This window comes from Oryctolagus cuniculus, chromosome 17, assembly GCF_964237555.1.
Source record: "Oryctolagus cuniculus chromosome 17, mOryCun1.1, whole genome shotgun sequence".
In the NCBI taxonomy this organism is placed as follows: Eukaryota; Metazoa; Chordata; class Mammalia; order Lagomorpha; family Leporidae; genus Oryctolagus; species Oryctolagus cuniculus.
The window spans coordinates 32,620,437-32,645,047 of NC_091448.1; the positions used below are offsets into that span (position 1 = coordinate 32,620,437).

The 24,611-nt window shown below is 43.9% G+C and overlaps 1 long non-coding RNA gene across 1 annotated transcript; it reads right to left on the reverse strand.

The window, feature by feature from the left end:
• Positions 1-1,376: 1,376 nt before the first annotated feature.
• On the reverse strand, positions 1,377-22,816 carry LOC127484465 (uncharacterized). Its single transcript, XR_011383524.1, has 4 exons — positions 22,624-22,816; positions 17,522-17,581; positions 4,133-5,230; positions 1,377-2,800 (listed from the first exon to the last, which is right to left on the reverse strand). It is a non-coding gene; the product is annotated as an uncharacterized lncRNA (long non-coding RNA).
• Between the last annotated feature and the right edge of the window lie 1,795 nt (positions 22,817-24,611).

Genomic DNA, 24,611 nt, shown 5'->3' on the forward strand with positions numbered 1-24,611 from the left:
AGACCTGACCAAGTCTGCCAGCCTACCACAGAGCTCTGAAGCAAAGACTACACACAGATGGAGTCCAGCGTGTGGCAGAGATGGTCAGGCCCTCACACTACTACCTTGCTCAGCACTGGCTAGGGAGAGTGCCCCAAGAAGAGCATTAGCTCAACTTGAAAGCTGATGTGGACCCTGGAGGCTGTCACTTAGCTGAGCTCCTTGCAGTTGGGCAGTGAGTCCATCCTTAAGTGGGGATCTGAACAATGCATCTCCGTGTCTGACACATTCTCTAAAGACTGCCAGCACTCTTCACCCAAGGGGAGGCAGCTACTTGGTTATCTATGGCTGTTTTACAAATTGCCCCAAAATGTAGCAGCTCAAAGCAGACGTAGGCATTTGGTGCAGTGGTTAGGGTGTCACTTGCAATGCTGTGTCCCATGTTGGAGTGCCTGGGTTTGAGTCTTGGCTTCATTTCTGACCCAGCTTCCTGCTGGTGTGACTATTTGGGAGGTGAATCTGGGGTCAAGCATTTGGAGCTCTACCTCCCATGTGGGAGACCTGGATGGAGTTCTGGTCTCTGGGCTTCAGTCTGGCTATTGCAGCCATTTGAGAAGTAAACCAGCTGATGGAAAAGCCTCTGTTTCCATCACCCTGTCTTTCAAATAAAATTGAAAACAACACCAATATTAGTCATCTCACAGTTTCTGTGGTCAGGAACCTTGGCATGGCTGGGCTGAGTGTCACCAGCTGCAGGTCTCCCATGAGGTCACAGTCAAGCTGTCAGCTGGGACTGCATTAGGAGGCTCAACAAGATGGAGAATCGACTTCCAGACTCCCTTATGTGCGTGTTGGCAGGCCTTAGCCCTTCATCTCATGGGCCTCTCCAGGCAGCTGGCTTCCTCCAAGGGGAGCAATCCAAAAAATAGCAAGAGGACCCCAGATGGGTGCTACAGTCTTTTTACGCAATCTTGGAAATCACATCCTATGCTGTTGTCTGAAAGCGTCCCCCAGATTTATGTGTTGAAGACTTGATCTCCCATGCAGTGAGCTGAGAGGCATTTAGGTCTTGAGAGTTCACTTGGCCTTCAGGGGTGGATTCTTGCCACTAGAAAAAGAGCTTGTGGAGAGGTTCTCTCTTTCCTGCTCTTCTACTATGTGGGCACACAACATTCATCCCCCTCTTGCCCTTCTGTCTTCTGCTGTGTGAGGGCTCTACCTAAAAGCCCTCATCACATGCCTATGTCTTTTTTTTTTTAACTTTTATTTAATGAATATAAATTTCCAAAGTACAGCTTATGGATTACAATGGCTTCCCCCCATAACGTCCCTCCCACCCGCAACCCTCCCCTTTCCCACTCCCTCTCCCCTTCCATTCACATCAAGATTCATTTTCGTTTCTCTTTATATACAGAAGATCAGTTTAGCCACATGCCTATGTCTTGATCATGGCCTTCTTAGCCACCAAAACTCTGGAAAATAATTTCTTCAGTCTCAAGTATACTTTTATAGCCACATGAAACAGACTAAGACATTCTCTCTCTTCTGCTGCATTCTATTTGTTAGAAGTATGCCAGTAAGTCCAATTTATGCTCAAGGGACATAGAAATACAAGGGAACAGGGGCAGGGCTACTGGCAGCCAGTTTAGAGGCTGCCTACCATAGGCAGGTACATATTCAAATAAACAATGCCAGGGACAATCACCATATTAGCTCCCACGTATTGAACACCTGCCATGAATCTGGTATGGTGTAGGGCCCTTACTTGTACTGTCTTACACAACTCCTTTATTCACTCAAGATCCATCAAACACAGGGCACTTGCATTGCTAAGGACAAAATGACAAATGAGACACATGTCTCCCCTGGGAGGTGCTTGTGTCCAGAGGCACACTGTCCCAATTTTACAAAGGAGGGAAAGAGCAGTCACAAAGTTGGTATGTGGCTGGGCTAGGAGACCAAGGCTAGCCAATGTGACTTCAAGGCCAGAGCAGACTCATAGATTCACAGCCTGAAAAGGTCGCTGGGCACCCAAGTGTCTAAGAATGGTTGTGAGGAAGAAGCAAATCATGGAGAATATGTACACTATAATTCCATTTATATGTAGGTCACAAACAGGTGCTTGTTTAGCAGGGCACACCTAGCAGTGACACCAAAGAGCAAAGCACAGAGATGATTTCCACAAGTTGGCCACAGTGGCCACCTTGGGGAAGAGAAGTGGATGTGAGGAGGGAGGCCCAGGGTCTTCCAGGAGGCTGAGTATTATTTAGACTTGGTGGTGGGAACATGGTGCTCAAGTTAACATGCATTCCTCTACACACATATGTCTCATTTGATCCTGTGTCAAGGACCTATCTCATGGTAAATAAAAGCAATCAGAACAACTGTGTTGAGTGGGCAGCTATTTTCCAGGAGCAGACACCTGCGATGGCAGGTAACAAGATCTTTTTCTCAAAGACACTGGGTACATAAGGTCATCACACCTCTGTCAAATTCCCCCACAGATGGATTCGCAGCCTGGCTTACCCCTGCGTCCTTCACTGCGTTGCCGGATGAGATCACTTCGCATGTGACTCAACAGGTCTGAGCAAGTCCCAGTTTTTTCCACTCCTAAAAGGGCTGCCAAGGAGTGAAACTTGATTCACATGGTAACAATAACTTCAGAGAGCTTCCCTAAGCAGAGAGCAACCTTGTATACCAGTGCAGAGGAAAGCTCACTCCCGGGATTCCTTGGATGATTTCCACTTTGTGGATTCCATTTCAGAACCTGTCAGCCAGACAGGTGGCTTAGAGGTTGTGCTCTGAGACAGTGAAGCCAGACCTGCCGAAAAGAAGAGGAACCTCTTCAGAAGCCAGTCTAGGGGTGGAGGAAAGGGGGACCAGAAGGAAACTCTCAAATGTCCTTGCTCTTTGGGGCATTTTCAGCTGGTCTTAGCCAGATCCACTGTGGTCAGATAGACCTTTGCTTTCTGAATTTCTAGCCCCCAGCCGCCCTGGACCCATGGCAAGTCAGGGTGATTACCTGGGCAGTGGTGAGGGTCACAGGGAGCTGGGGGATGTTTCAGGGTCCAGAACAGCATTTTCTACTATCAATAGAGTGAGGAGTTGGGAGGTAAGGCAGCCACATAATGTACTGGCCTCCTGTTAAATCTGAATTTAGGATTAACAATGAATTTTTTTTCAAAGCACACACACACACACACACATACACACACATCTCCCATCTGCTAGTTCATTTCCCAACTGCCTGTAACAGCTGGGCTAGGGTCTGGAACTCCATCATTTCCCACTTGAGCGGCACAGAGCCCAGTACTTGAACCATCATCTGCTGCCTTCCAGGGTGTGCATTAGCAGGAAGCTGGACTCTGAAGCAGTGCCAGGACTCAAAACCAGGCACTCCCATCAGCCCAAATGGCATCAAATGCCCATTCCAACACTTTCTGAAAAACAAGTATATCCTGAGGTAGGAGTGGTGGTGCAAGGGTCAAGCAGCTGCTTGGAATGCCCTCATCCAAAATCAGAGTGCTGGGTTGAGTCCTGGCTGTTCCACTTCCAATCCAGCTTCCAGCTAAAGTGCCTAGGAAGCAGTAGATGATGGCTCAAATGCTTGAGTCCTGGCCACCCAATGGGAAAACTTGGATGGAGTTCCTGGCACCTGGCTGCAGTTTGACCTAGTCTCAGCTGATGCAGCCATTTGGGGAGTGAACCAGCAGAAGTCTCCCCCTGTCTTCTTTTGTCTATCACCCTATTTTCCAAACAAATAAATAAACAAATAAAAAAAAAGGGAATGACCTAAGTTTGCATTGTATATACTTATACTAAAAAAGTGGTTATTGCTCATCTGCAATTCAAACTCCACTGAGCACCCTATATTTTTATTTGCTAAATCTGTCACCCTGGGTTGGGGGTGAGAGGTACTTGGCATTTAGCAAAGGGAGCCTCTGCTGGGCTCTGCACAGCTAGCAGGGGATACCGCTGGATGTGCTCACCATCCATTTCTCCTCCTTTCCCCCTCCCCAGCCCCACATAGCTGCTTCCATCTGGTGTGCTGCTGTCTGCAGAGCGGCTCTGCACTGGAGATCTGATAATATCAAGGAATTGTTAACCATGTTGTCGTGGCTGGATTGTGGCTGTTTTTTAAAGGAGTTCTTACCTCATAGAGATGTATACTGAAGAATTTGTAGATGAAGTGATATCACAAAAGTTAACTAGAAATGGATCAAGACTTCAATGTAACAGCTAACACTGCAGACCTCAGAAGAAAACACAGAGCAAAGGCTCTATGATGCTGGATTTGGCAATGACTTTTGGGATATGACTGTATGATCCAGGAATTCCCCTTCTGGGTGCATACCCAAAATAACTGAAAAAATCTTGAAGAAAGCTTTGCACTCCCATGTCCACAGCAGCATTATTCACAACGCTGAAACGTGGCTGCAACCTAAGTGTCCGTCGAGAGATGCCTCAATAAGCAAAGTGCAGCGCACACGTACCAGTCAGCCTTCAACAGAAGGAAATTCTGATATATGCTACAGCACAGATGAACCCTGAGGGCATTTTCCTAAGTGAAATAAGCCAGTCAACAACAAGGCAAATGTGAGGGGTCTTCAAAAATCTCATGACAAATTAGCATTCTGAAAAAAAAAAAAACAAAACTATGCCTGGATTTCAATTTTTTTACACCAAAAACCCAATTTTTATATGTTTTTCCACAAACATTTTGAACTACTCTCATACTGCATGATTCAGCTTATACGAAGTACTTAGAGTAGTCAAAATCATAGAGGAAGTAAAAATGGAGTTTGCCATGGGCTGGGGAGAAAGGGAGAATGGAAGTTACTGTTTAATGGGTACAGAGTCTCACTTGCACATAATGAAGACTTCTTGAGGTGGATCGTGGTGATAGTACCACCACATTATGAATGCATTATCAGGCCGGCGCTGCGGCTCACTAGGCTAATCCTCCACCTGCAGCGCCAGCACACGGGGTTCTAGTCCCGGTTGGGGTGCCAGATTCTGTCCCGGTCGGGGTGCCAGATTATGTCCTGGTCGCTCCTCTTCCTGTGCAGCTCTCTACTGTGGCCCAGGAGTGCAATGCAGGATGGCCCTGGTCCTTGGGCCCTGCATCCCCATGGGAGACCAAAAGCACCTGGTTCCTGGATTTGGATCAGTGTGATGCGCTGGCCGGGGGGTGAACCAACGGAAAAGGAAGACCTTTCTCTCTCTCTCTCTTTCTCACTGTCCACTCTGCCTGTCAAAAAAAAATGAATGCATTACCACTAAACCACACATTTAAACATGGGTAAGAGAGCCAGCCCTAGGTTATGTGCATTTTATCACTACCACCACAACAAAGAAAAGAAAAGAAAAGAAAGAAGAAAAAAAAGAGAACTGAGCCATCAAGCCAGGGAAAGACAGGAAGTTTAAATGAACATTGCCAAATCAAAGAGGCCTGCTAAAATGATGCATATTATATGTTTCTAACCACATGATATCCAGAGAAAAGGCAACACTACAGTGATGGTAGAAAGCTCAGTGATGGACATGGACTGGGGAGAAGTGGGGATGAAGGGGAGTTAGGGGATTTTAGACAGTGAAATCATTCTGACAGTGTATATGATGACATCACACATTTGTCAAAACTCGTGGAACCATGCAGAGTGAACCCTAAGGGAAATGAAAACCTCAGCTGAACAGCAGTGTATCAGTACTGATTCTTAAGTTCTAACAGATGTAGCACACTAAGGCACGATGCTAATAACAGGGGATGCCCTGAGCCAGGAGAGAGACGTGTAGGGGCCTCTGGACTTTTTGCTTAATTTTCCTGTCAACCTAAAAATGCTCTAAAAACAAAGCCTGCTAATTTTAAAAAAGATAAAAAGAAAATAAGATCTACATTACATGTTTTGGAATTTCTCAAAAAGGGCTAGTTGCTTGAAATTAGATTTGGTTGAGATAACTAGAAATGAGTGGAAGAAAATGGTCGCCATCTAGGACTGTGTATTCAGATGTCCTCTGGCTCCACATTCTCACTGCACATTAGTGGAAGAAAAAAAAAAAGGAAAGCCCTAAAAAAATGAAAAGACAGACAAAAATACACAATCATGTGACTGCAAATGTGCCCTGCAATCTCTGTGTCCTGACTCAGCTGAGCAGCGCTTCTGCAGTTTTCGTCCTGTGTCTGTGGCCTTGGTTTTCTGATCCGCAGGACGGCGACCACGTGTGGGTGTGCAGGGAGGCTGTCAGCAAATGGGATGGGAGGGGGACTTTGGAGTATTAATCCAGCCATCTTTATAAAGGCTGCTCCTGTGGCTGGGAATCGCCCCCACGGAGGCGGGAGTGGCTGGGCTGCCAGCAGCCCTCTGGCTGCAGGAGTGGCCCCAGCTTTATTGCTTATAACTGCTGGGAACCAGCTCTCCACCGTGTGTCTGGCCAAACACGGGGCATGTGAAAGTGAAAGGTTCTGCCTGTTCTGCTAGCTGGGATCCCAAGCATCTGGCAGGAGGAAGGACAGGCCTGCCCTAACTCAAGGGTGCTCCCAAGCGGCTGTGGGCTTGCAGCAGCCCCCAGCAGGGAGAGGGGGTGAGTTTGGAGGACAGAGACATCCTGGACACAGAATCCCGTGCTTTTCCTTTTGGTCTCTTGAGTTTGTAGCATTGATCTGTTTTTTTTTTTAATTAGAAATATTTAATTGGCAAATAAAAATTGTACATATTCAGTGTTGCCAGGATTTGATAGACCACAGACATTGTGTAATAGTCACCACAACCCAATTAATGACCGCATCCCTTACTGCCCACAGTTACTATATTGTGTGTGGGGGAGGAAGGAGGGTGAGGACAATTTATAATCTGGTGTTCTATAATTGCAAGTAAACAATACAGTGTTATTAACTATGGTGACCCTGTTATACATTGGATCCCAGAATATATTCATCTTGTAGCTGAAAATGTGCTCCCTGGACGAACATCTCCCTGTTTCCTCCTCTCCCTACCACTGGCAACTACTGTTCTACTCTGCTTCTGTGAGTTCAACTGTTTCAGAATTCACTTACTGGAATCATGCAATATTTGTCTCTTTGTCCCTGGCTTATTTCAGTTTTACTTAGCATGAGGTTCTCTGTGATCTTCCATGTTGCAGCAGGATTTCCTTCTTTTTAAAAGCCAAGTAATATTCCATTGTCTTTGCATGCCATATTTTCTCTATCCATTCACCGCTTGATGCGCGTCTTGGCTATTGTGAATAGTGCTGTAAAGAGATCTCTTCAAGAACTTGTTCTTACTTCCTTTGGTTCAGTACCCAGAGGGAGGGTGGATGGATCATATGGCAGTTCTATTTTATGACAGGAAATTATGGGCTGTAACTTCCACTAGTCAGTTAGAAGTGCCAGTATCCCAGTGTAAACCATGAGCTTAGAACAAGCAGGCACTAACAAATGATAACTAATAACATTTTTTCAGCACTTACTCAGTGCCAGGCCTCAGGCTAAGTGTTAGGTGAAGAATCTCATCTTCATGACAACCTTAAGAAGCAGGTGCCATCTGTATTCCCATCTTACAGATGAGGAGCTGGTGGCCCAGAGAAATTAATTCACTTGCTAGTATGTGGCTGAGTTGGGAGTTGAGTGTGCTGTGCTGGACTCCAGAGCTTGTCCCCTTGGATATCACACCAGGGAATAAGAAGGCAAAGGGTTAGAAAAAGCAGGTGTTTGTTTTGTGGCCAGGATGCCTGTCAGCCACTACTGCTGAGTTCAATGCCCAGCTCTGCTTCTCATTCTAGTTTTCTGATAATGCAGACCCCGGGAGGCTGCTCAAGTACCTGTGTCCCTGCCACCTATGGGGAGACCTTGGTGGATTCCTGGCTCCTATTTTTGGTGCTGTCCAGCCCTAGCCATTGCAAGCATCTGGGCAAAGAACTAGAGGGTGGGATTCTCTGTCTCTCTTTGCCTCTCAAATAAATAAGTGTGGTAAAAACCCCACTATCTTATTACCTTAACAATATTTATTTCTCACTTATGATACTTGCTCATAGCAAGTCAGCTAGGGGCTCTCCCATCACTTCAACCTGGAATTGAAGAGATACTATCTATAGTATTGCTGGTTTCTATGGTAGAAAGAAAGTGACAGGAGCAAGTACTATGACATAGTGGGTTAAGCCACCACTTGGGATGCATCTAATATGAGCTTCAAGTCTCGGCTCCTCTGTGCTTCTGATCCAGTTTCCTGCTAATGTGGCTGGGAGGTGGTGGATGATGACACAAGTTCTTGGGTTCCTGCTCCCCATGTGGCAGACCTGGATGGAGTTCCTGGCTCCTGGCTTTGAGTTGCCATAGCCCTGTCTCTTGCAAGAATTTGGGGAATGAACCAGCAAATGGAAGATCTAGCTTTTCTTTCCCCCTATGTCACTCTGCCTTTCAAATAAATGAATTAATCATTAAAGAAAGAAGTGGGGCTGGCATTGTGGTGTAGTAGGTTAAGCCTCTGCCTGCGATGTAGGCAACCCATATGGGCACCAGTTCAAGTCCCAAATGCTCCACTTCCCATCCAGCTCCCTGCTAATGCAATTGAGAAAGCAGCAGAAGAAGTGTTTGGGCCCCTGTATCCATGTGGGAGATCTGGAGGAAGCTCCTTGCTCCTGGCTTCAGCCTGGCCCAGCCCTGGCCATTGTGGCCATTTGAGGAGTGAACCAGTGGATGGAAAATCTCTCCCTTTCTGTCTCTCCTCCTCTCTCTGTAGCTCTGCCTTTTAAGTAAATAAAAAAATAAATCTTAAAAAAAGGAAGGAAGGAAGGAAGGAAGGAAGGAAGGAAGGAAGGAAGGAAGGAAGGAGAAGAAGAAGAAGGAAGGAAGGAAGGAAGAAGAAGAAGAAGAAGGAAGGAAGGAAGGAAGGAAGAGAGAGAGAGAGAGAGAGAGAGAGAGAGAGAGAGAAAGAAAGAAAGAAAGAAAGAAAGAAAGAAAGAAAGAAAGAAAGAAAGAAAGAAAGAAGTAACGGATCATGCACTGGCTAAAATGCCTGCTCACATGTCATCAGTCAAAGCAGACCCCATGGCTATACCTCACTTCAAAGACAGTTTGAGGTGCATTCCTATCTCGTGTCTGGAAAAAAGGGAAGACTATCCGTGAAAAGCTCTTTGAATACTCAGGCCTCACTCATTTGGAAATGAGAGCAATTACACTGGAACTGACCTGGGCAGAAAAGGAATTTCTTGGCTCACCTACGTCTAGGGGTTGTTGGGTCCAGAGCCAGTTGGGTCCAGGTGCTCACAGTCATGCAGCTCTCTTTTGTCTGGCTCCATTCTCAGCTAGTATCTCCTCAAGTTACCATATCAATGTCCTTCCACAGTTTCTTATTTTCCACCAACTATTAAAGGAGAGTACCTTTCCTGTTGCTTTCTAACCAAAGTCTCTGAGATGATTTCCTTTGATTTAGACTGAGTCACATGACCATTCCTGATGCACTCTCTCTGACTCTGATGAGTCCAGCTTTTTCATGTAGTACCTGGGAAGTAAATCTTGAAACAGAAATGCATCCTCCCCACTTAGAAAACACGGACTGACAATGGGAGGGGGATGTTTTCCCCTAATGAAGAGATAGTTCCACTCCTAGAAGAAGGGACACTAACCAGGCCAAAACAAAAGACATAACCAGATTCTCTCTTTCCTTTGTGTAGTGGGTTGGACACACCCGGTATGGAACACTGCTGGAATCTGTTGACTCTGGTCATATACCTGATGCCACCTTTACTTTATGATCAAATGGCTAAGGCTTACTTCTTTCAGCAAGGTTTGGTTAGGAGGGCATACTTAGAAGTGGGCCAAGGAAGGGGAATAATAAAAGATAAGTTATACTGGAGCCTGGGAGGCTAGGAGAAAAATAACGTCATCAACAGAAACAGAGGGATGAGGAAGGAGAACCAATTTTGGAGGGGAGAGTTGAGCCTTGCATCTTTAATTTGAGATGACTGCAACATGCAGGTAGAGCAAGCCACTGGGATTTAGCTGCAGAAACAGCTCTGGGTGAGGCAGAGACACACATAGATTTGAACATATCTAAAGACAACAACAGGTAGAGAAATCTCGTGGCCTAGAACCTAAGAAAATGGAAGACAAGAGCATGGACTTCCACAAGGAAGTCCACTACATCCCAGGTAGAGGGCAGGATAAGGAAAGTGAGCCTCTAAAGGTGGCCAAGGAAACACTGGCAGTGAAGGTGAGGAAGAAAAGGAAGTAGAGTATAGTTCTGACTTCTCAGAGATAGCCACACTCTTGCAGGGAGAGAATGAAAAGTACTCTCATGACATACTTAGTGGGAGAGTGGGTCATTTAACCATTACAATATGTAATGAATGGAAAAAATAAAGATATTGCATTTTAATGGTAATATTATTAAAACAGGACAGTGTGCTCCTGGCCATATATAATTATAATTATTATAATTAAATAAATTGAAGATACATTCCAGGTGGGGGTCTGGCCAGCAGTAAAGATACCTGCATCTCATGTAAGTGTGCCTGGGTTTCAGTCCCAGCTCCAACTCCTGATTGCACTGTCCTGCTGATGCAGACCCTGGGAGGCAGTGGTGATGGCACAAGTAGTGGGGTTCTTGCCACCCATGTGGGAGACTTGGCTTGAATCGTTGGCTCTTGGCCTCAGCCAGGTGCAGTCCCAGCTGCTGTGGGCATTTGGGGAGTAAATCAGTGGATGGAACATGTTTCTGTCTCTGTATCTCTCCCTCTCTGTTATTTTGCCTTTCAAGTAAACAAATTATTAAAAAAAAAAAAAAAAACACTATGATTCTGCTTTCTCTGCTGCCTCCTCCTGTGAGCTTTACTCTTCCCTACATGTAGAAAGGCTGATCAGCCCAGCTTATGTCATGCGTCTACCACCTGGACCAATCCCAGGCCACAGAAATGAGGCATTACAAATAGACCCAACCTCAGTCACATGCTCACCTCCATGACTTTGGGTGAATCTATTACCAGGAAAAAAAAAGTGGCAAAATTCTATTGAGAGAAGTTTTGAGCCAGGAGATACCTCCACTTACATTTGCTACACTCCATTTAGTAAAATTAAGCTGGGCAATTTTGAGCACAACAAAAACCCTTCTTAACCAAGGTATTCAAATGGATATCTAGTGTTTGGGAGACATAAATAAGTTCACCGAATCTGGTGATGCACAAATATGCTTTGCACTTTGCTAGAGACCTCGGAAATGAATACCGTGTTATTTTCAGGAAGCTTTAGACAGAACACCTACATGTGTCACTAGAGGCTTGCTAAGAGGCAAAAGACACCTGACAATTTATTTTCAGACATTACAAGAAACATGGGACTGAAAGGGTAAGCTGGGTTGTATTAAACATGACAAGGAAGCAAGCAAAGTAAAAGATGGAGACTGCTGGAAGGTGGAGGCTGTGATGTCCTTAACACATTGTCTCTCCAAATGCACAAATATGATCCCCCAACTTATTTAGAAACACTTCTATGTCTTTCAGTAACGACACTACATTTTCTGTATAAATATTTTGAACATACTTTAATTAGACTTATTCTCAAACACCCTGTAGATGTGGGTTCTATTGGAAGTGGTATTTTTATATATTACTTTCTAATTATTATCTACATATAAGAAAGCAATTCTTTATTTTTAAAGATTTATCTATTATTTATTTAATAGAAAAGCAGAGTGACAGACGCATACATACACACACACACACACACACACACACACACAGAGCTTCCATCTGCTGGTTCATTCTGCAAATGTCCGGAAAGGCAGGAGCTGGACCAGGCCGAAGCCAGGAACACAGAACTCCATCCTGGTCTCCCACATAGGTGGCAGGGACCCAAAACTTGGGTCTTCCACTGTTTTCCCAGGTGCATTGGCAGGAAGCTGGACTGGAAGTAGGGCAGCTGGAACTTGAACCAGCACTCTGGCATGGGATGCTGGCCCCACTGTGCCATAATGCTGGCCCCCAATTTTTTTCTTTTCTATTTTTTTGCAAGTATATTATGCCCAGAAACTTTAGTGACTTTCTCATTGATTCTATGATTTGGGGTTTTTCTGGAGAGGCTTTTGAATTTTCTACATATTTTCACATGAAAATTAATATTCTTTAGGTGAAAAACCTAAATGAACCAATATAAATCTAGGACTATAATAGCTTATATTAATTTTCTATGATTTAACAATTAACAGTTAATTAACTCTTATTGGAAATCATATTGGTCTATGCAAGTGTTTTGCAAACTGTATACCATCAGCTAAGAGGTTTTCATATTCCAATCAACATTCTTGATTTTAATTAATTAATTACTTTGAGAGGCAGAGATATGGAAAGAGAGAGAGAGAGCTCTCCCATTTGCTGGTTCACTCCCCAAATGCCCACAATGTCTGAGAGGCTGAATCTGTGAGCTAGGAACCCAATTCAGGTCTCCCATGTGGGGAGCAGGAAGCCAACTACTTGAACCACCATCTGCTGCCTTCTAGAATCTGCATTAGCAGGAAGCTGGAATCAGACACCAGAGACAGAAATCAAACCCAGGTGCTGATGCAGGATGTAGGCATCCTAACCAGCATTTTAATCATGAGGCCAAACACTCAACCTTCATACTACATTCTTTTCATGGAGATTCACAAAGGCCCTGAGAAACGCTGCAAAGAAACCTCTCAAACTTGGATAGACCCTGCATTCCAAACCTCCTTCATCATGGAACCTCTTTTCAAACAATACCTACAATCCAGTCTTCTGAGAAATTGCTTTGTACAAAGAACATAAAGCAAGTTACCATGAAAATTGGTTAAGCCTAGGATTTTCTCAAAGAATCTACTGTTTCTTTCATTATATTCTACAGAGGCTGAACTGGGTAGAGCAAGGATCAGTTTGGATTTTTCCTTTTCTACTCTTACAGTTGTTATAAAAACTTATAAAAATTATTTAGTTTCATTTTATTTAAAAGGCAGAGACAGACACAAACAGAGATTGATTTTCCATCCACTGCCTACAACAGCCAGAGCCAGGCCAGAGCAAAACCAGAAGCCCGGAACTCAACCTACAGGGACCCCAGTACTTGAGCCATCATCTGCTGTCTCCCAGGGTATGACTTAGCAGGAAGCTGTATTGGAAGTGGAATAGTCAGGACTCAAACCAGGTGCTCTCATGTGGAATGTGGATGTCCCAAGGTACAACCTAACCACTATGCCACAGCAGCCCAACTCTCAAGTCTTTAACAATAATTTCCTATGGGTTAATGCCAACATTAGAAAAGATAGAAAAATATGCATATTAAATCTCATAAGACTACCCAGGACTTCCAGTCCTCAAGAAAGAGCCACAGCTGGTCACAGCAGGAGATTGTCCTTGTAATTCCCATCCATAGCTTTTGATGAATATAGAAATAACATTTTGTCTGCTTCTAATTCTTTCCCTGCTAAACTCCAGGCCATCAGCTTTAATGCCACAGTTTTTTGTTTTTTTTTTAATATTGTACAGAACCACATGTGTTTATCAAAAGCTGTCCTCACCGTGCTCTGGATTATGTACAAAGGCTACAAATTTGTCAGAGTACAACTAAGTAGATGTAAGAGTAAAAGCCCCACAAGCAGGAACATATTTTATTCAGGGGAAAGTATTCTAATTATGTGAGTTTTGCTTGTATTGCTATTGCTGATCAGACAATGCATTTATCAGATTATTTGGAAGGATAATCACAAGTGTCTGTCTCAGGGGGTCTCACCCTGGTGTACAGCAAACTTATTAGACTTATGACCAAATAGAGGATTTACCCCACCAGGGACCCTCTGAATTAGAATCCCCAGGAAGAACCTTATGAATGTACATTCTTAAAAGCTCTGCATTGCATTCTCTGGCATTTATTATGTCACTTTTCTTTTTTTTCATAATTGATTTGTCAATATGACCTTGCCTAAATTTGTTTCTGATTTTGATTTAAAATGACAAGAAAGCATATATATATATACACACACACACACACACACACACACATATATATATATTAAAATCAATTCCCAAACACAAACAAATGCTTTTCCCATGTCTATCTCTGATTCTTATTTATGCAAAAAATCTTTTAAATCCTGAATTTGTCACTTGGCATTTTACTTCTTACTTTCTTTTTTTAAAAAATATTTATCTTATTTATTTGAAAGGCAGAGTGACACACACACACACAGAGAGAGAGAGAGAGAGAGAGAGAGAGGTCTTCCATTTGCTGGTTCACTCCCCAAATAACCCCCATGGCTGGGAGCAAGCCAGCCAGATGCCAGGAATTATATCTGGGTCTCTCATGTGGCTGGTGGGGTCCAAGCACTGGGCCATCTTTTACTGCCTTTCTAGGCACATCAGCTGGGAGCTGGGTCAGAAGAGGAGTGCACAGCAGACTCATAGAATGACAATCACTTTAAATAACACTGACCTCAGAATCAGCCCTTAAGGCATTTTGGTCTGGCTGAAAAGCCCATGAGAGCATTTCAGGCATGAAAAGCCAAGACACTGTGGCAAAAAATATCCTACATGAAGGATCTCTGTGAGAGAGACCCCAGTGGAAAGAAATGGCCATCAAAGAAGAATATACTTTTCTCTGAAGGGAGGAGAGAACTTCCACTTTGCTTATAGCCTTATCCAAATATTGACAGAGATTGTGGATTCAAAAGGCTTCCGTAGCCTTGGTAGCTCATGTCAAGAGCCTCAGGTGATCACTGACATCATACATATGAGTATTAATTGTTAAATTAACAACAGGAGTCACTGTGCACTTACTTCCTATACAGAACTTATGTCCTCAATGAGTTCTATTATGAAAATTAACTATAAAACTTGTTCTCAGTTTTTTTTGTGTGTGTGGGTGCAAATTGTTGAAATCTTTATTTACTATAGAGTTGGTCTTCTGTATATAAAGTTAATTGAAAATGAATCTTAATGGAGAATGGGATTGGGGATGGGAGAGGGAGGAAAACATGGGGTGGGGGTGGGAGCGGGGGTGGGAAGACAGGTATGGTGAGAAGAATCACTATATTCCTAAAGTTGTACTTATGAAATTTGTACTCATTAAATAAAAGGTTTCTTTGGGAAAAAAAAAGTGGATTGGCCAGGACTTGAACCCACACTCTGATATGGGATACTAGTGTTGCAGAAGGCAGCTGTTGGCATTTTATTTTTTAAATTTTCTACACTACCATATAGTGATAATAATGGTCATTTTCACAATGGCTAATATTTCAGCAAATACTGATTTGCATCAAAATTTAGCTAACCATCCCCTTGCTATTAGACATTGAAGATGCTTCTCTATTTCAGCTGCCCCAAAGAAAATGGCAACAGGAGCTTGATGGGTATAAATTTTACTTTTCTTTTGAATCCATTCCCTTCAGATAATTTTCTGGAAATTTGGTTATTGGGTAAAAATGTATGAACTTTTTTTTAATGACTCACTGATAATTACTAAGTTGCTTCCCTAAAGGTTGAACAAATTCTCAAAGCCATGCCCCATGGTATAACTGCTGAGCCTTTCAGGCAGGAGCAAGCAATGCTTTGGGTCTGTTCGGTTTTCCTAGGACAGAAGAAACCGAATCCAAATGCATGCCTCATATTACCTCACTTAAGAAGAAAGGCAGGAAACCTGACCCCATCAGTATCATGGCACTGTTCAACTGTCTCACCTACCAAGGGCCAGCACTCTCCTTGCGTTGGCTTCAATGCTCAGAATAACCTGGGAAGTTAGATCTTACAGCCCTCATCCTATACACAAGAAAGGAGTAGGAAGAGAGGCTGAATAATATGCCCAAGGGGCTTACAGTGAGTAAGTACTAAAATCTGGATTTGAACCTATATGGCATGGCATTGTACACCACTGGTTCCTAAAGCAGTACTGGATTCCCAACAGTTAGGAACTTCCAAAGTCATATACTGGCTGTAAAACGGAAAGTGGTGTAATAAATGTGCTAAGGGAAAGGTGTCCACAGCTTGAGAAACTTGCTCAATACCATAACTCCAGGTCATCTATTATTAGAAAAATACGTAGCACAATTGTGGCCACTGGGAGAACTGTATGCCAGGGAGCTACCACCATGTACTTCTACTGTACTCGATTTAGTCAAATTAAATTGGGCAATTGTTGATACACAACAAAAGACTTTCCTAGTTAAGGTTATGTCCTGCTGCTTCCTTCATGGAGAGCTGGAGTCTACAGACCCTCCTTTGAATCTCGGCTAGCCTGGTGACTTTATTTTTCTTTTTAACTCATTTATTTATTTGAAAGGCAGAGTGACAGAGAGACAGGGAAAGACAGAGAAAGAGTGAGAGAGATCTTCCATCCTCTAGTTCACTCCATAAATGCCCCCAACAAGCAGAGCTGGGACAGATCAAAGTCCAGAGCCTGGAACTCCATCTAGGTCTCCTATGTGGGTGGCAGGGACCCAAGTATTTTGGCCATCATCTGCTGCCTTCCCAGGCACATTAGCAGGGAGCTGGATCGAAGCAAAGTAGCTAGGACTTGAACCCAGGCACTCCTCTGTGAGATGCTGGCTTTGCAAGCTTAACCTGCTGGGTAACAATGCCTGCCTCTGGTGACTTTTTTTTTTTTTTTGACTGATAAGACTGAAGCACAAGTTCTGGGCCTGGGTATTAAGAGGCCTAGCAGCATCAGCTTTTATCCTCTTGGAGACTTGAGCCACTATGTAAAGAGACTCAGTACCCCTTCTAGAGAGACCATAAGAAGAAAGAAATGCCTGCCAGCTCCCCTGCCTTTCTGGCCATCAGAGCTGAGGGCACTAGACATGTGAATGTTTTGTCTTGGATCCTCCATCTGCAGTCCAGCCACCCAGGTGACAACATGTAGAGCACAGATATCTCTGATGAGCTAACAAACAATTGATGTTGTTTTAAAAGCCATTCAGTGTTAAGGTTATTATGCAACAAAGATAACTGAGGCAATCATATTTTTAGTGGTGAGTACCAAATGCAGAGACAGACCACCAACAATATGTTCAGTCCTTCCTTGCCCCCACCAAACAGAACGAAACCCGCTGCCTCTTACCCTCTCTTGCTGCCTAGGGTTCCCCGTCACAGTCAGAGCCACTGCACTTGGCCTTCCCTCCTGTGTGTCTCTGCCTTCCCAGCAGACTGGGCGTAATTCACCTTGGCAACCATAGCCTCTTGCACAAGGCCTGGCACAAAGCAGGTGTCTAATAAATATTTGTTGGGTAAATTTTAACTTGCTTTGATTCATTGGTGAAAGCATTTGAAAGAGAGTAAAAGGATTTATTTACTCAGCACTGTCCAAAGTATTTTACATAGATTATCTCATTTAATCTCCACAACAACCCCATGAGTAGGTCTTACTATCCTTGTGTACCAATGAGGAAGCTGAGAAGTTACGTAACTTGCTTGAGATTACACTGCCATGGGGCAGCAGATTCAACCAGGAGCAGTCTGATGACAAAAGCCTCACTTTACAAAGAGAAAAAATTTTATTGTGTAACACTTCAACCACACAAATAACCATAGAGATGTAGCTGTTTCTTACCTTTGTATACCTGCTTCCCTCAGTCTTCACTTTTCATATTTGCTTCAAATTTTATACTGTCTTTAAAGGAATAAAAAATACAGCTTCAGTAGAAGTCCCCTGTACACTCTGACAAATATGTATATATACATTTATACATGTCATGTTACATATGTATATATTTATGTATGTATACATATATGTATGTATCATTCATATGTCATATATGTATATGTATATATATGTATATGTATATATCCCTTGGTATCCCGGGGCACTCATTCCAGGACTACCCATAGTTATCAAATTCTGCAGCTGCCCAGGTCTCTTATACAAAATGGCATAGTAGGGAGGGTATTTTGCACAGTGGTTAAATCAGCACTTGGGAAACTCCCATTACAAATCAGAGTGCCTGGGTCTGTGTCTTGGCTTTGCTTCCCATTCAAGCTTCTTGTCATGTGCACCCTGGGAGGCAGAAGGTGACAGCTCAAGTATTTGGGTCTCTGTCATCTATGTGGGAGACTTGGATTCAGTTCTGGGCTCCTGGCTTAAGCCTGACTCAGACATAACTATTGCAGGCATTTGAACAGTGAACCAGTGGATTACAGATATCTGTTTGAATCTCTATTTCTCTACTTCTCAAGTAAAATTAAAAAATAGATTTTTATAGTATTGTACATAGCATTCTAATGTAGAAATATGCCATACTGTAGTCATTCATCCATTGATGGACATTAAATTGTTTCCAAAAATTTATTTTATTTATTTTTGTTATTTATTTTTTGCAAAGATTTATTTATTTATTTATTTGAAAGGCAGAGATACAGAGAGAGAGAAGGAGAGAGAGACAGAGAGTGAGATCCTCCATCCACTGGTTTACTTCCCACATGGCTGCAATGGTTGGGGCTGGGCCAGGCTGAATCCAAGAGCCAGGAGCTTCTTCTGGGTCTCCCACTTGTGCAATGGCCCAAGTACTGAGGCCATTTTTCACTGCTTTCTCAGGTGCATTAGCAGGGAGCTGGATCAGAAGTGGAGCATCCAGGACTTGAACTGGTACACCTATGGGATGCTGGCACTGTAGGTAGAGGCTTAACTATCTATGCCACAGCGCTGACCCCCAAAATTATATTCTTGCTATCATAAACATTCCAATGGATATCTGAATGCAATTCCCCTAAGGCAGATCTATAACATGTATATCCTTAACTGTACTAGATTTTATCAATTTGCAGTTCAAAGTGGTTGGATTAATTCATATGCCCAGATTTCTTTATCTGAGACAGAGTTACAGAGAGAGAGGAGAGACACAGAGAGAGAAATCTTTCATCTGCTGGTTCACTCCCCAAGTGGTTGCAATGGCTGGGGCTGGGCCAGGCTAAAGCTAGGAGCCAGGGGCTTCCTCAAGTTCTCCCACATGGGTGCAGGGGCCCAAGGATTTGGGCCATCTGCTACTTGTTTCCCAGATGCATCAGCAGGGAGCTGGATCAGAAATGGAACAGCTGGGAATTGAACTGGCACCCACATGGGATGCTGGCTCTGTAGACAGCAGCTCAGCCTGCTGCACCACAGTGCTGGCCCTCAGAGTCCACTTTCTTAACCAATATGCAATTGGCCTGCTATAAGTTCTAGGGTTATCACCAAGCAATTTTGTATCTGTGCTGGACAAGGCAATACCTTAGGCTTTGGAAAAGTCATTGCTGTGTGGTGCACTAAATCCTAAGAGGTCTGCTTGGTTGGCTGAGTCATGGTAGACAGCACTAGCTCTGCTGGGACTCATTCTCCACTGCTGGAATGCAGAGAGTGGTACAGATTGTGCCCTGCATGTGGGCATCCAACCCGGGGAAGTGGACCCTGAAATCCAGGCTGTGCTACCACACTTTGCTCACCAACGGGGCTGCCACAGCACTGTGCTTATCTGGGGTAAGAGACACTTGCTGCCTAATTTGAATATTGGCACTGCGTGGGCTAGTGACAGTCCTAAGTGGAGTATACTAGTCTGTGGGAAACTGATATGTCTGATCAAACAGAAGACAGAGGTTACTAAGAGACTTAGTGTGGTGTAGCAGTAAAGTTGATGCTTGGGACACCTGCATCCCACATTGGAGTGCCTGGTGTAAGTCTTGGATGCTCCACTTCTGACCCAACTTCCTGTTAATGCATACCTTGAGAGGTAGCAGCAATGGCTCAAGTACTTGGTTCTCTGCCACCCACACAGAGCCATGGTTTGAGTCCAGGCTCCTGGCTTCAGTCTGGCCCAGCCCTAACTGTTGTGGGCACTTGGGGAGTGAACCAACAAATGGAAAATCTCTTTGTCTGTCTATCTCTCTGCCTTTCCAACAGTAGAAAGAAATAAAAGAGAAAGGAAACAGGAAGGAAGGGTGGAGGAAGGAACAAAGGAGGGAAGGAGGGAGGGAGGGAGAAAGACATTTTACAGGTTTTAGAAAGGTAGGGCAAAAAATGGTTTCAGAAAATTGGTCCTCTGTGTGTGTGTGCATGTGTGTGTGTGCATGTATGTGTGTGTGTGTTGGGGACAATGGAAAATTTTGGTGGTGCAATGTCTGAGCTCACATATTGCTATGTACTCAGTGCCATTACTCCTAGGGGTAGGTCACTTTGTCCAAATGTCTTATCCCCAGGGACAAGACTTCTGGATCTTGCTCTTTCCATCTATTTCAACTGCAGTGGTTTATAGAAAGGTAAGTGAGCTAACAAATAAATATGGCACACCCACATATAAACAAATAAATCTCACCCACAGAAGGCTCACAACAGTTCTAGATTTAACTGCCACAGGAAGAAGCTTGGGCAAGTGGAAGGGCTTTGGGAAATGGCTCGCCATATCCTGCCAGCCACCCACTGAACAGAGTCAGAATTAAGATCTTTTTATTTTCATTTTTTATTTATTTGAAAGACAGAGTTACAGAGAGAGGCAGAGACAGAGAGATAGGTCTTCCATCTGCTGGTTCACTCCCCAGATGGCCGCAACAGCCAGAGCTGCACTGATCCGAAGCCAGGAGCCAGGAGATTCTTCCGGGTCTCCCACATGGGTGCAGGGGCCCAAGGACTTGGGCCATCCTCCACTGCTATCCCAGGCCATAGCAGAGAGCTGGATCGGAAGAGGAGCAGCCAGGGCTAGAACCGGCACCCATATGGGATGCCGGCGCTTCAGGTCAGGGCATTAACCCAGTGCGCCTACATCGCCGGCCCCCAGAATTAAGATCTTAAACCTACAGCTAAAAGGGTAGATGTTGTGGCATAGCAGGTTAAGCAGCTGCTTGGGATGCCCATAAACCATATAGGAATGCCTGATTCCAGTCCCAGCTTCTCTGCTTCTGATCCAGCTCCCAGCCAGTGTACCTGGGAGGCTGCAGATGATGGCCTAAGTACTTGGGTCCCTGCCATCCACATAGGAGACCTATATGAAGTTCCAGGCTCCTGGTTTTGACCTGGTCCAGTCCTGGCTGTTGCAGCCATCTGGGGAGTGAACCAGCAGATGGACGATTTCTCGTTTGCTCTGTCTCTCCTTCTGTCTCTGGCTTTCAAATAAACATATGTTAAATACACACACACACACACACACACACACATATGTATTTGAAACAAACTCTAAGAAGTATGTGGTGGTAATGCTGCCAAAGCCTGGGTAGTAGGTATTCAAGGCTCCTTCATTATGGCCACTTGGTTGGGCCCCTAACCTGTCCAGCCATAGACTTTGGGTCCAGAGGAGAGACAGGAGGTATCCCCTTTTATCATCTCCTGAATGACATCATGTTCCCACTGACCAACTGCCCATGGTCTAAGGGCACAATGTCAGTTTCCTAGGACTGCTGTGACAAAGTTCTACAAGCAGGGTGAGCAAAACAACAGGAACTAATTGTCTCTGCTCTGGAGGGAAGAAGTCCAAAGTCAAGGTGTTAGCAGGGCCATGTTCCCTCTGAAATCTGTAGGGTAATCTTCAATGCCTCTTCCCAGCTTCTGGTTGTTGGCTGGAAATTATTGGCATTCCTTGGCTGTAGATGCATCAGTCCAACTCTCTCTGTGTCTCCCTGTCTTCACATGAGTATCTCTCTCTCTTTCTCTTTTTAAATTGATTTTATTTATTTGAAAGGCAGAGTTACAGAGGGAGAGCGGGTAAGACATAGACAGAAAGATCTTCTATTGGCTGGTTCACTCTCCAAATTGGCCACCAAGGCCAGGTATGGGCCAGGCTGAAACCAGGAGCCTGGAACTCCATCAGGGCTTCTCACATGTATACCAGGGGCCCAAGTGCCTGGGCCATCTTTGGCTGCTTTCCCAGGTAATTTAGCAGGGAGCTGAATCAGAAGCAGAGCAGCCGGGGCTGGAGCAGGCATGCATATGGGATGCTGGGTCAGTGTCGCAGGCAGCAGCTTAATGTGCTGTGCCACAAGGCCAGCTGTCACCACCATGTATCAGGGACACAGCTAGCACTACAAGAGAAGATGTGGCCATCAAATAGGGAAAAGCAGAGAGGCTATGACCAAGTTCTTCCACCCTCATCTCCCTTCTCATTCCTCTACTTTCTGACCTTATTATAGGGTCACCTTTATGAACTGCCCTGACCTTGTAGCCACTCCTTCAGCCACAGATACTTGGTTGAGCTCTGGCTGTGATTACATATACTTAATCCTGTTTTCTCCACAATTCCACTTTGATTTGTATCTCCCACTTCCCCAAGTATACCAGCCAACCCACTCATTCTTTCTCCTGGCAGGCCTTGCCAATGTTCCCTGTGTGTTGTACATGGCTGGTCTCACTGACCTCCGCTCTGCATCCTTTCTTCTCATAACCATATTACAAGACTCATTTTCCTTCTCTCCTCCCTCCCTCTCTCCGAATTTCTTTTCTACCAATGCTTCCAGAGTTTAACCCTGTGAGTATCATTTTCTCCATTTCTTCTCTTCCCTACCTTCACCACCACCAAGCATTGTCTTTCTTTCAAATGTTGCTTCTTACATGATTTTTAATATATATTTGTATTTCACACCCAGACTACTCCCCTGAGCTCCAGGTTCATAGTGTTCTCTGCCCCTTCCCCCTTCTAGGTAAACTGTACCCAGGTTCATACAGGAGCTCAAGCCAGAGGAATCCTCGCTCATTGTTACCTTCTCCTTACCCCAGCAACACAGGTGACTTCTGTTGCTCTTTTTCCAAAATATATCTTGAGTCGCAAGCAGTCTCTTCGTGGCCAGGCCATTGCCCTTAGCTCAGGTCAGCTTCCTTTCTCTGACTTGGTCTCCCTGCCTCTATGCTGCTCTCCTAGTAATTCATTCTTCCCATGGCAGCTGCAGCTTGCTTCTAAAAACAGAAACTCTATTGTGTCATCTCTATTTAACTTTTATTAACTCTTCATGTCCCATCAGCCTATAAATAGGACACCTACGAAAATTTAAGTTGAGCAATGACTATACCACTTGTAACTTTCAAATATGTTTTTAAGACTTCTATTCTTTTGAGAAAAGTAGTAGGTGAAAGAGTAGAGTGGCTGAAAATATTTTTAAATTCAATATAAAGATGGCATAAACTTTACTGCAAAAAGTACTTTTACTAAATATTCCACTAAAGATCATGTGCATAACTGATATGTAATATAAGAAATACATTCATGAAAATTGTTTGTAGGACTAGGTTGCTTTTTATTTCAAGGAATGCACTGTGTTTCAAATTATCAATGTTTGAATAAATAGGACGCTGGGCAATGTATACTGGCTGCACAGTCATGTGTAGCATCCTGCACTGCTATCTGACAAACTCTAACATGTTGCTACTTGTGAGTTTTTTGTTGGCAAGCTGTGACCTGTGCTTGGGAGTAAGATAGTTCTACAAATGCTTAAATAGTCACACTATTTTTTCCAACAATCTATTCACTGGTTTGACTTGTTGGTACATCTTTGAATACTAGATTCCAGACTACAGGCAACATGAGGGAAAACAGACTAAATCAGTGCCCTGGGAAACCAAGAACAATGATGAGGAAACAAGCAGGAGGGGCGTATGATTAGATTTGACACAAACAATGAAATTCTCATTATAAAAGGGTTAGATAATAAATGTGTCATTGTTGTAGTGAACTACCGTATAGGGGAACCATTTGACTACGTTCAAAGGCAGAAAAAAGAAATAAAGAGGAGAACCAAGGTGCTTCAAACAAAGGTACTGGGCATCCTTAACAATTTCAGTGGCAGTGTGGATAAACATGATTGGTTGGTTTCCAAATATTCCATTTTATTTAAAGGCAAAAAATGGTATTGGCCTTAGCTAACCGGAATAATTGATATGTGTACTGTAAATGCATTTATTATTCACAAATTTGTGAACAAAGGCAAGAAAGAGCTCATACATTTGTTGGATTTCAAAAGAGACATCTGCTTGGTTTACCTAAAATGATGCAATGAAAAACCATCAGGAGAAGAAAACATGAATACTCCTGGACCCACAACTGTCCAAGGTGATAGCAGATCTGACACGAGAGGCCACAGTATTCTCACACGCTAAGAACAATTTCAAAACAAGTTATGCCACACTAAACCAACAATGTATTGTCAAACCCTTTGTTCAAAGTGTTCTGTTCCTCTCCACCAAAAATAATTGTTGAACAAGTCATGAAAATTACTTCTTTGTATATATTGTGTATGTGCACTATTCCCCCAATGTCCTATTTTTTTTTAAAAGATTTTATTTATTTATTTGAGAGGTAGAGTTACAGTGAGAAAGAAACAGAGAGAAAGGTCCTCCCTCCGTTCGTTCACCCCCAAAATGGCCACTACAGCCGGAACTACCCCCCCACCGCCCTGTCTCCCACGCGGGTGCAGGCAGGCACCCAAGCACCTGGGCCATCCTCGACTGCCTTCCCGGGCCACAGCAGAGAGCTAGACTGGAAGGGGAGCAGCCGGGACTAGAACCCGGCACCCATACGGGATGCTGGCGCCGCAGGTGGAGGATTAACCAAGTGAGCCACGGCGCCGGCCCCCCCAATGTCCTATTTATAGGACAGCATAGCTATGTTAAAGATCCTATATTGTGCCAGTGTCCTATTTATAGGGCAATCTGTATTTTCATTCTTAATGATATGAAAGTTCTAGAATATGATTTC